Source organism: Protopterus annectens, chromosome 8.part1, assembly GCF_019279795.1.
Source record: "Protopterus annectens isolate FY-2018-M chromosome 8.part1, PAN1.0, whole genome shotgun sequence".
Taxonomy (NCBI): Eukaryota; Metazoa; Chordata; order Ceratodontiformes; family Protopteridae; genus Protopterus; species Protopterus annectens.
The window spans coordinates 349,388,875-349,402,421 of record NC_056742.1 but is presented as its reverse complement, the minus strand read 5'-3'; positions in this window follow the sequence as shown (position 1 = coordinate 349,402,421).

Sequence of the window (13,547 nt, the reverse complement as noted above, 5' to 3'; positions counted from 1 at the left end):
CGACTGCCTTATTCAAGCAGAGAGCAAGGACATTCTACTAAAGCATCTGGCATTTGTAAAAAGAATATTAATTTGCCTAGGGTACCCAGTAAACGAAAATAAATCAAAACTAGTGCCCTCTCAAGAGGTAATATTCCTGGGTGTAAGCTTAAATACAACTGCCCAGATGGCTTATCTCATGCCAGACAAACAAAGGCAACTGACTCATTACTTTCAAATGATGGCAACAAAGACCCAGCTCCCTGCAAGAAAAATTCTGCAGGCCCTGGGCTTCATGGCTTCCTGCATTCTACTCATTCCATATGCAAGACTGCATATGAGGAAACTACAATGGTACCTAAAAAGTGTTTGGACTCAGCATTGCCACAGCCTGGAAACAATAGTGACTATAATTCCCTGTCTACAACAGGAGTTTCAATGGTGGTCCAGGGCCTGTTACCACAACAAGGGACAGCCCTTCACCTTACCCACTGCCAGGCAGACAATAACAACGGATGCATCGGATTATGCCTGGGGGGCACATATGGCAGGAAAATGTATTCAGGGCACATGGCCCAAGGAACAAATGCATCTTCACATCAATCAAAAGGAGATGCTAGCTGTACAGAATGCCCTGACAGCCTTCAAGGATCTACTACATCCAGGACAACTACTACTACAGACAGACCACAGTTATGTGGTCCATAAGCAAGGGGGCACACATTCCTACCCCTTCTGCAGGCAAGCCATGACTCTGTGGAGCACAGCAGTGACCTATCAAGTACATCTGCAGGCACAATTCCTGCCAGGAAAGAAAAATACACTGGCAGACGAACTAAGCAGAAATCTCATGGATCCGCACGAATGGAAACTAAATCCGCAGGTCTCCAGCATGATAACAAGGAAATGGGGATGCCCGGACATCTTTTTGCATCACCTCACAACTGCCAACTACAGAAATTCTGCACAAGAATTTATCGCTCACAAGCATGGAAAGTGGATGCTCTTTCATTCAGCTGGAAAACCATGACAGTTTACACCTTCCCTCCACTGCCTCTTCTTCCCAAGGTACTCCTAAAAGCCAGACGAGAAGCCAAAAATGATTCTGATTGCCCCAGACTGGCCACGCCAGCACTGGTACCCAATCCTAAAGAGCTTGTCTCGAGGACCAGCCTCGCTTTTACCTCAAATTCCTCATCTTCTGACTCAACAAAACAATCCGATCCTACACAATCAACTCAGAACCTTAAATCTGGCTGCATGGCAGATAATTTAGCCACTCAGACCACATCTCTCTCTAAAGCTGTTATGGATGTCATTCTAGAAGCCAGGAGGCCCAGCACCAGGAAATCTTATGCAGAAAAATGGAAGAGATTCTGTGCTTGGAATCAAGCACAAGGACTCAAACCGCTTGTTCCAAATATACCTCAGATTTTACAATACCTAACTGAGATGCTGGACAAAGGCCTATCCTTTCATCTATTAAAATCCATGCCTCTGCCATTTCAGCTCATTATAATACGGAACCTCCTATTTTTTCACATCCACTGCTAAGGCAGTACCTCAGAGGGGCAAGAAACATAAGACCCCCAAGGAGAGCACCAATACCTACTTGGGACCTCAATTTTGTATTAGAAAAGCTCGCACTACCTCCTTTTGAGCTAGCCAACACAGCTGATATAAAATTCTTGTCATGGAAAACTGCTCTGCTCCTAGCAATAACTTCGGCAAGAAGAGTCTCAGAGTTACAGGCATTAATGGCAGTGGAACCTTTCATCATTTTTCATCAGGACAGGGTCTCTCTAAGGACGAACCCTACATTTATGCCAAAGGTGGTTTCCAGTGTAGCTCTTAACCAAACCATTCATTTGCCAACTTTCTATCCAAATCCCCAGAATAAAGGGGAGAGACTTCTGCATACTTTGGATATATACAGACAGCTACGATTCTACTTGGACAAAACAAAAGCTTTCAGAAAAACTGAGCAAATGTTTGTAGCTTATACTGCAGAATCACAAGGAAAGGCTATCACAAAACAGACAATTTCAAAATGGATAGGACACTGCATTCGCTTCTGCTATGCTCAACATGGCAAATCAGTGCCTAAGGGCGTAAGGCCACATTCTACCAGAGCAGCAGCCACTTCAGCAGCCTTTCTCAGAGGTGTACCAACCAAAGACATTTTAGAAGCTGCAACCTGGAGTTCAGTGCACACTTTCACTAAGCACTACCACTTACCTCTCTACTCTAAATCCAGAGCAGGCTTTGCCACTGCAGTTCTGCAGGGCCTGGTAGCCTCTCCTAATTCTATTTAGACCCAGCCACCCAGCCTCGGCTTTGGGATTCAATCCAAGTGTAATGACTGCAACAGTGAAACACGATGAACATTGTACAGTTGTGTACCTACCCTAAATGTAGATGTTCGAGTGTATTCACTATTGTAGTCCAGGTTACCCACCCACCATCCCCCTTTCTCATTGCTGGGTGTGTTTTGTACTTCTCAACTCTCTACAACCTATGTGATGTATTTGCTTGTAGATGAAGGAAATGTTATTTTGGTACATGCATGTTTTTTGACATAATTTTCTCCAGCCTTCCTTTTGGGGGGCACCTGACATCTTGGGCAAGAAAAACTGAAGAAAATGGCGTTGGCTGCATCTTTTATACCCCTAGCACACTGACGTCAGGGAAGAAGCTACAGCAACCGACGCCGAACCTAGACTTTGGAACTCGGGCCGACTGCGGGTCGCCTGTCAGCAAGATAGCCCAAGTGTAATGACTGCAACAGTGAATACACTCTAACATCTACATTTATGGTAGGTACACAACTGTACTTTCTCCTGTCTCTTACAAGGTTCAAGTCAACAACTGTAGGTCTTACATAATCCCCTAAAATGGGGGGGGGGGGGCATGGGTCTACAGATACTTCATTTCGTCTTTCTGGCCACCGCCTTTGGTGACTGGACTTGCTTTTTGAGTCCAAGTTAGTTACTTTGTTGGAAGAACTCCTCTCTCCTCACGTGCAAAGCCAGATGTGCAGTGGTACTTTTAAGCTCTTAAAAGATGTTGGCACTATGACTATTGATCTTTTGAGGGGTTCTGTAGAAGCATTCATTGCTGAACTGTCTTCCTTTTTCTAGAAGACATTTTCAACATCTCTTTTCTGTACTACTTGAGTCTACTCTCCTTTTGTTGGCCATTCAACTTTTGTTGACACCATCAGAGGAATAAGTGGGCAAGTGAAACCCCCAGCTTTCTCCCTGTGACTTTAATTTAAAGCTCAGCTTGCCACTAGTTGAGTCATCAGTTTAAAACAGGAAGAGTATTACTAATGCTTATTTGCGATCTGTCAAGCTAGTTAGTTCATTAGGAATGGAGGAGTCCAGCCGCCAAATAGTTATTCCTTCTCAACAGACCTGCCAGTTGCCTTAGTAGGAAAGGGAATTAGTTTGACTGATTTGCTGCTCTTTACCTTAGAGGGGTATGGTACAGTCGAGCATCAACAATTATAATTAATTGCCTACACAGCTGTAATTTCTGACAAAACCCATTTTTTGGGCTTCTTTAGCAACTTTTTTCAGTCATCTAGTCTATTGTGAAGGCTGTTTGGAAGTCAAATAAAAAACTGCTGGCCAGAGTTCACCATGTATATAAAAAAAAGTAGACATTCCTTGTAGGGTACTCTGTCTCCAAAATTACATAATGGTTACATCAGCTGTAACACCAGTTGGTAAGGAAGGGTGTTGTGTGCCTTCCATGTTGGTGGTGATGTCCCATAAAAGGAGTCCAGTACATCAGTCCTGGGCCTGTACATTCCTAACTGTAATGTAGACTTTACCAAGTAGTGGTGTTAATGCTAGAAATTTCAGCAGTAATATTTCAAGTTTCTTTCTGAGCTGCATAGAAAGATGTTCTTCATGTTTCACTGTTGCAGTCATCACATTTGGGTTATCTGCTTGCAGTAGCCCTCAGTCCGCCTGATTATCAAAGTCTTGGGTCCTGCATCGGTTGCCGTCTTATCTCCCGTGACGTCAGGTAGTCAGGGGTATAAAGCATGCACCTGACGCCATTACATCAGTCTTTCTTGCCATGCGGTGCCAGAAGCAGTTCGCAAGTGCCGGTCAGCCGACTCCCGAAATTTTCATTTTCGAGTTTCAGAACTGAAGTCTTCAACTAAAGCTAAGTACCCCATTGGGGAAACGTTTTCTTGCTCTAAACCGATGTCAGTAAAAGTCAATAATTGTATTTCTTGTGGAAAGCAAATACCTCTCAAAGATTTTCATTCATACTGTATTCCTTGCCTAGGCCCTGACCACGACGTACCTCTCTGTCGGTTTTGTGCCTTATTTAAGCAACGGACTATTTTGTTTCTAAATATTCTGGCACTCTGTTCAATTATCCAGATATGTCTTCGGTAAGCCATCCGATTACCGACATTCCGAAAAAACGCAGAGATAAAGACAGAGACAGGCCGCCTAGGTCCAAAGCTGCCGACGACGCTTCTCCTAAGCCAGTCGCCAGTTCGCCCGTACTCATTGAGGTGCTTTTGCAGCCCCTGATACCCACTACTTCAGATTTGCAAGCCTCTATTGAGACCCATTTGGAGTCCGGTATGCAGCGAGATGCTTCAACTGTGGAACCTGTGAATATCTCTACCTTGGATGGGTCTGGAGCCGCTGTGCAGGCACCCGGTCTCTGAGGGTGCATTCAGGCCTACTGACTTGTATATTAAACCAACGCCATCTTCTTCTTCAAGACCCAAAACTTGAACTATGCCTAGAAAACAGATGCCGAGACCACATGGTCAGGCCTCTATGCCTATAAAACAGATGATAAGAGTGGCTGAAGACCGTATTACTTTAATTAGGGGAAGCCAACCTTCCCCCACTAAGAGACATAGGACTGAATTTGCTTATGATTCTGACCAGGATTCTAAAATTTGTTTCCTCTGATGACCAGAATTTACCCTTGTCTACCTGTGAGGATTCTGATGCAGAGGACTCTATTCCCTCTGCTTCCCCCAAGAGGATTTCTCTTTTGGAGAAACCCTACATACTGTAAGGGAGCACTTTCACTGGGAAAGCCAGGATTACTCTGATTCTTAAAAGAGGCTTAGGGATTTCTTACTCTTGCCCCAGCACAGGCCTTTAGCTATCCCCCCTGTACTAGACATTGTGTATGATGCCTTTTCTGAATCTAGCTTGGCCCCTGACTCTCTACCCCCAGAAAACCTGATAGATATTACAGGGTTCCTGACTATCACAAGTTCCTTTTTTAAAAATCCTACTGCGGATCCTGAGACCATTTCACAGGGACCCAAGGCCATTAAGGCTACTACTGTCAAAAATCCTACCTCCTCTCATAGAGACTCCAGGGCGCTGGATTGGTGGGGTAAGAAAGCATACACTTCTGCAACTTTGGCCATTAGGGCCTTAAACTGACAGTTTCATATGTTAAAGTATCAGCAGCATATTATTGGATTGATTAAACAGAAAATGATGTTGATTCCTGATTGTGCTGAAAATAAGGATTTACAGGATTTGATGCATTCTGCTGAACAGGTTAGAAAGCATACTTTGTAATGTGGTTTTGATTCACTAGAGACATCTTGCAGGGCTGCTGTCACTGGGTCTGTACTTAGAAGCCATGCTTGGCATTTTTGCCAGATCGTGTTAAAGCTAAATTGCTGGATGCTCCCTTAAATCAGGACCGCCTGTTTGGCCACAAAACAAAAGAAGTTCTTAAAAAGATGGAGGAAAAAGCTAAATCTATGCAAACTGTTAAAGATTTCCTACAAGTACAGCCTCCAAGATTTAGTAAGCATTGGCCCTCTAAGAATTGGTCTTTTCCTGCCTCTTCCAGGCCTTCTCAGTCCAAAACCAGAACCAGCAGAACACACCCAGGCTTCAGTCCCTGGGTATGCATGGGGCTAAGCAGTGGGGGGATCCCACTTCTAAATTAGGGAGTAGTAAGACTCCCCCATATGGTAAACTGTCTCAATGACTTAACATTAAAACTTCCAAGCACTTCTCAACTGACTGCTCCTTTAGGGGGAGAGATTGCTCTGCAGGCAAATAACTGGGAACTCATTACCCAGGACAAATCAGTTTTAAATATAGTTTCCCAGGGATACAGATTTCACTTCCACACGTTACCAACCCCAAACGGTTGGCCAGATCTACCCCCAAATCAGTGGGCATAGGTTCAAAAGCAAGTACTTTCCCTCTTGAGCATAAAGGCTATCCAGACTGTACCAGAAGAGGAAAAGGGACAAGGTTTCTACTCAAGAATTTTCCTGGTACCCAGGAAAGACAAGTCATGGCATCCTATCCTGGACCTTTCTATATTAAACATCTTTTTGGTGATTCCAAAATTCAAAATGCTAACTCTTCACCAGTTACTTCCTATGCTAAGCAAAGATGCCTGATTGACAACACTGGATTTAAAGGAAGCCTACCTGCACATCCCAATCTGGAAATCTTGCAGAAGATACCTATGCTTCAAAGCAGGCTTCTTGCACTATCCGTTCTCTGCACTGCCCTTTGGTATATCTACTGCGCCCAGGGTATTCCCAAAATGCCTAGCGCCAGTCATTACATTTGGCAGGCAAAGAAATATTCATATATATACACATACCTGGACGATTGTCTAATTCAGGCAGAAAGCCAGGACATACTTCTGAATCATCTGGCATTTGTACAAAAGGTGCACCATAAACGAAAAGAAATCACATCTTGTACCCTGTCAACAAATTATATTCCTGGGAGCAAGCTTGAACACAACTTCCCAGATGGCTTTCCTCAAGCCAGAGAAACAAATTCATGTGACAACTTACTTCAAACTAATGGCCACAAAAACCCTGCTATCTGCAAGGCAAATACTGCAAGCCTTGGGGTTCATGGCCTCCTACATTCTACTAATTCCATATGAAAGATTGCATATGAGGAAACTACAATGGTATCTAAAAAGCCTGTGGTGTCAACATTCTCAGGATCTAGAAGCAATGATCCCTATCATACCTTGCCTACAGTTAGAGTTCCTTTGGTGAGCAGAGCCCTGCCAGCACAACAAGGGACTACCATTCACTCTACCCCCTGCCGCCCAAACCCTAACAGATGCATCAGACTATGCATGGAGGGGGGGGGGGGCTCACCTGGCAGGAAAATGCATTCAGGGCAAATGGAACCCAAGCCAAATGCACCTGCATATCAATCAAAAAGAAGTGTTAGCTGTACAGAATGCTCTGACGACCTTCAAGGACCACATTCTTCCAGGACAATTAATGGTAAGGATGGACAACACCACTGTTATGTGGTACATAAACAAGCAGAGGGGTACCCATTCTTACCCCCCTCTGCAGACTAGTCATGGCTCTGTGGAACACAGCCTTGAGCTACCAAGTGCATCTACAGGCTCAATTCCTGCCAGGAAAATGCAATACACTGGCAGACAAACTCAGCAGAAATCTCATGGACCCACACTAGTGGAAACTGGAACCAAAGATTTTCAACATGTTGATAAACAAATGGGGGAGCCCAGATGTAGACCTGTTTGCTTCACCCAAGAACTATCAATTGGACAAATTCTGCACAAGGACTCCCCATAATCAAGCTTGAAAGTGGATGCTGTATCCTTCAGCTGTAAAAATGTGTCAGTTTATGCCTTTCCTCCTCTGCCTCTCCAAAGTACTACTAAAGATCAAACTGGACAAACCAAGGACGATACTGATTGCACCAGACTGGCCACGCCAACACTGGTACCCCCTCTTGCGCAGTTTGTCACTGCTGGTTCCATGGCACCTGCCTCAGATCCCACCCCTGCTGTCACAGCAGGAGAGCCAGATTCTGCACCCTCAGCTTCAAACCCTGAACCTGGCAGCCTGGCTAATTACCTAATCTCTCCATTACCACCCCTCAGTAAACAAGTGTTGGATGTCATTTAGAGGCAAGGAGGCCTAGTACTAGAAAATCTTATGCTGAAAAATGGAAAAGATTCTGTGCCTGTAACCAAACTCAAGGGATGGGCAAAGCAGTGCCCAACTTACCTCAGATTCTTCAATACTTAATTGAAATGCTTCACAAGGGCCTTTCCTTTTCCTCCATCAAAATTCACGCCTCAGCCATTTCAGCTCATTACAACACAGAACCGCCCCTCTTCTCTCATTCACTGCTCAAGCAGTTCCTCAGAGGGGCCAGAACATAAGACCACCCAGGAGAGCCCCAACTCCAGCCTGGGACCTTAACTTTGTATTGGAAAAACTCACTCTTCCTCCTTTTGAGCCAGCTGCAAGTGCAGAGTTCAAATGTATTTCTTGGAAAACAGCCTTCCTTTTAGCAATTACTTCAGCAAGAAGGGTATCTGAACTACAGGCCCTTATGGCAGTGGAGCCTTTCATAGTCTTTCATGTGAACAGAGTGTCCCTCAGGTCCAATCCCTCCTTCATGGTCAAGGTGGTATCCAGTGTGGCTCTTAATCAGTCCATTCATTTGCCAACCTTCTTTTCTAATCTACAGAATAAAAGGAAACTGATACTGCACTCATTAGATGTGCACAGACAACTTAGATTTTACTTGGACAGGACTAAACCTCAAAGGAAATCTGAATAACTGCTGGTGGCACTTGCTGCAGGGACAGAGGGGAAGGCTATTTCAAAGCAAACCATTTCTAAATGGATAGGCCATTGCATTCATTTCTGCTATAAGTACCATGGAAAACCTATCCTACAGGGGATTAGACCCCATTCAACTAGGGCTGCATCTACCACCTTTCTCAGATGTGTACCTACCAGGGACATCCTAGAAGCTGCTACCTGGAGTTATGTACATACTTTCACCAAGCATTACCATTTACCATTTTTTTCTAAATCCAGAGCTGGCTTTGCCACTGTGGTCTTGCAGGGCCTTATAGCTGGTCCTAATGCTATCTAAATTCCTCCTCCCATCCTTAGCATTGAGAATCTACCCAAATGTGATGACTGCAACAGTGAAACATGAAGAACATAGTACAGTTGTGTACACTTACCATAAATGTAGATGTTCGAGTGTCTTCACTGTTGGAGTCCTGGTTACACTCCCTCCAGCCCCCTGACTTCTTTTGGCTGTACCTCTACTCTCCTTTTCTATGCTTAAAAGCTTTTTACTGTATTTATTTTTTTGTTGGAGGTGTAACCTTGTATATTTATATTTAATTACTTCCCATTAGGGGGGCACCTGCCATCTGGGGCAAGAAAAACTGATGTAATGGCGTCTGCTGCATGCTTTATACCCCTTGACTACCTGACGTCACAGAAGATGAGACAGCAACCGACGCAGGACCCAAGACTTTGATAATCAGGCCGACTGAGGGCTACTGCAAGCAGATAATCCAAATGTGATGACTGCAACAGTGAATACACTCGAACATCTACATTTGTGGTGAGTGTAACAACTGTACTTTCCATCTCTTCACATACCTGGATGACTGGAAGGAGAAGCCATTCTGATCATCTCAGTTGTCAAACAGAGCAAGACAGAAGCATTTGGGATGCCTATGAGGAGGCATGCTTGATATAATGCAGCAGTTTTTGCAGAACTTGTTTTGCAAATAATCAGAAGTACTTCTGAACCTAAATGGAGTAGAATGATCAATAGATTGCCTCTTTTTGTCAGCTTTACTAACACCCAGAAAATAATTCAATTAAAGGGAAACATTCGCAGATGCCAGGCTGAAATCTAGTGTACAGCACAGGTCACACTGAGTAACACCAGACTTCAAAAAAGTCTTAGCAACAGATAAGAAATCCCAGTATGACTCCCACCCATCAGATGACTGCTGCCATCCCAACTATAGTATTAAATGTTAGGTAGTCCAATCTCACCTTCATTTTTACATATGGGTTCGGAGCCGATCCTCGGCTCCGACTCTGCCAATTTACAAGCTCAAAGACTTCTGGTTGGCTCGTGGCTAAGCAGGTATCCCATGGTGCACCAGTGCAATCCCCAGATCTCGTTTGCTATGTCGACGAGTTCGGATGTGCTTCTCTTGGCTCTGGCCAAGTCCTTTTAAATTGTTTACATTCTTAGTGGATATTGCATATTTAGTGTTATATTAGTGTTATCTTATAGGCATTGCCTAAGTTGTCCTTCTGGACTTGTTTTGTCACTGTAGTAGTTTTAGTATCCTGTGTGCCAGTTAGGCGCCGTTGTGCCTTTTTTGCCTAGGTAGAGCGTTGTTTTGGCGGTTTTTCCACTCGTAACAGGGGCTCCTGCTGATTTATTTGTACTGCTCGGACCTTTGTTGGTCGCTGTTGACTGTTAACTTGTTGCCTTTGGCGGGGATCCGCTAAGGTGGTATTTATAGGTTTGCTTGTCTAAGGGCGTTCCCGTAGATGCCATGGTGGTGGCAGCGGCCACGAAGAAGGAGTTGGCGGAGACTTCTTCCTCTGTTTATCCGCCAAACAAGGAGTCTCGACAGATTTGGGAAGCATGTATTTAGTTCAGCGGTCTTTACACTTCGATCTCTGAACTATATTAATCACTTCACGAGGTTGCAGAGGGGTCTCCTCAAGGAATTAGGAGATTCCATACAGGGTGCTTGTCCTGAGGGAGTCCCTGATAGGATCTCTGCTCAGTTGTCCACCCTAAATTCTGTAGTTAACTACTCCATGCAGCTTATCTCCCATACGGCTGATGGAGAGAGCAAAACAGCGGGATCAGGAATTGCCCTTAGGCACCACTCCTTCATGCGCCTGTATAATTTTGCGGAGCCGTTCAAGTCCACCTTCGTGGTTCCTCTTTGGTCCCAAGGTGAAAGAAACACTGACTCGGTGTGAGCAGGAAGGAAAGACTCTGCCGTGGGAGTCCGTTTTACCTTTCCCTCTCGACCATATCCCAGAGGTCAAAGGGGAGGTAAAATGTGGTTCAAAAAGTCCCAGAGGGTCTTTCCGGACACACAGAGTGAATCTTCCTTCAGAGGCAGAGGAGGAGGAAATGGTAGATGTCGCCCTAGAGGCAGGGGTGGTCCGCAATACCAGCAAGGCTGTGATTCCTTTCGAGGGTGGCCTTATCAGCACTCCTGATGTGGGGCCCAACTGCGTTTCTATGGGGCCAGTCGGGGGTCGCATCTCTTTGTATTCAGAAGCCTGGCTAAATATCACCCAAGACAAGTGGGTACAAAGAGTTGTTCCAGAGGCTGTATCATACCCTTTTCCCTTCCACCGTTTGTTCCCAAAAAGATCCCTGATGTTCCACCCAGTCACAGGGATCAGGCAGCTGTGGAGATCACCAAGTTGCTCTCTTAAAAAGAGTCATACAGCCCGTCCCAGCAGACCAGACAGGATCCGGAACTTACTCCAGGTTCTTTTTAGTCCCAAAATGAACCGGAGACTGGAGGGCAGTTTTGGACCTCAGCAGATTAAACGAATCCGTGAAGGACAAGTTTCGGATGGTCACACTGCAGTCGATGCTCCTGTTGTTAGGGAAAGACTATTGGATTTGCTCTCTGGATCTCCACGACGCCTACTACCATATAAAAATGGACAAGGCATCAAGGAGATATGTGTGCTTCCAGCTGGGAGCCAGTCATTATCAGTTTTGTGCTCTGCCCTTTGGTCTCACCACAGCCCCCAGGGTGTTCATCAAATGCATGGCAGTAGTGACAGCTCACTTGAGACATCAGGGATTTCCGGTGTTTCCGTATTTTGGACGACTGGCTCCTGACCACCACCAGGCATCTACTCATTGAAAACAGGGATGCCACCATTCAACTTTGTGCTCAACTCAGAATCTCCATAAACTGGGAAAAATCTGCATTACTGCCCTCGCAATCTGTGATTTTTAAAGGCACAGAGGTAGACAGTGGATATGACAGTACGTCTCCCTGCCGAAAGAGCACAAAACCTCATCTCACAAGTTCACCGTCATCTTCCGCTTCAGAGAGTCAATGCAAAATGGGTTCTTCACCTTCTCGGTACAATGGCCTCAACCATTCTCTTAATACCTTTAGCCAGGTTGCACATGAGAATCCTGCAATGGCTCCTGTATTCCCAGTGGTCATTCCAATATCTACTGCTGACTCACCCTGTCCTGCTGATGGAATCATGCAAAAAGGACCTTCATTGGTGGATAGCCCCCAACCACTTGCTCATGAGTGCTCCCTTTGTTCCTGCCCAACCCGTTGCCACTGTGACCACGGATGCCTCCCAGGTCGGGTGGGGGGCATTATCTTGGCAGGACTGTCCATGGCACACGGCAAGAACACGAGGAGCATCTGCATATCAATGTTCTGGAGATGAGGGCGGTGCTTCTAGTGTTACAAGCACTTCAGGACCTTCTTCCTCCAGAGATGATTGCGATACAATCTGCCAACATGTCAGCTGTGTGGTTTATCAACAAACAGGGCAGAACCAGATCTTACCCAATCTGTTGAGAGGCCATGTGAGTTTGGGAATGGGCAATTTCTTCTCAGCACTTTCTGGTGGCAATGCACATTCCGGGGACAACCAATGTAATAGCCGACAAGCTAAGCCGGGCAATCTTACTGCCTCACGAGTGGTCTCTGAAACGGGAAATAGTGGAACAGATTTTCCGGAGATGGGGACAGCCCTACTGCGACCTTTTTGCCAGCCCAGTCAATGCCAAGTGCAGCAGCTATTTTTCCCTGATTCCCCCTCTGGGGGAAACACCCAGAGACTCTCTGGTCCACGATTGGCCCACGGGACTTCTGTATGCCTTTCCTCCATTCCCTCTTATCCCCAAAGTGATTCAGAAAGCCAGTCGGCTGGGAAGCAAGTTGATCCTCATTGCTCCTTACTGGCCTTGTCAGGTCTGGTTGTCCTTCTTCGAGCCTCTTCTCCTGGACGATCTTTGGATTCTGGACCCAATTTCAGATCTATTGACCCACATGTCTGGTTCGCTACATCCCACTCTCCACACCCTCAAGTTGACAGCATGGCTGCTCCAGTTCCATCTCTAGCCAGGCTTCATGATGTTTCTTCCTTAGTGTCGCATATTCTCTTATCCTCGCATAAACCCTCAACCAGAAGGCTTTAAGGCAGTAACTGGAAAAGGTTTTCTATTTGGGCACAGAAAATGAACGTGGAGCCTTACACCGCTCCCATTCCCGTGATTCTGGAATTCCTTTCGGAGCTTTTTCAGCAGGGATCGGCCATGGCCACCATCAAAGTACAGTTGGCAGTCTTATTTTTATTTAGGGTCCCCAAAGGCCAACCTTGTGTCTCATAAGCTATCCAAGACTTTCTTGAGAGGAGCCACTTTACTGAGACCACCATTACAAGAACCTGTGGCTTCTTGGGACTTAAATTTTGTGTTGTCCAAATTGACATCCCCTCCCTTTGAACCTTCTCACTCATCTTCTTTAAAATATTTGTCTTGGAAAACTGTGTTTTTAGTATCTATTACGTCAGCCAGATGTGTATCTGAGCTACAAGCCCTGTCTATTAAGCCACCTTATTTAATCTTTCATAAAGACTGTATCTTTATGTACCAATCCTTCATTTGTTCCCAAAGTTTGTTCTACTGCCACCTTAAATCAGTCCATTGAGCTTCCAGTTTTCTTTCCCAATCACTGTA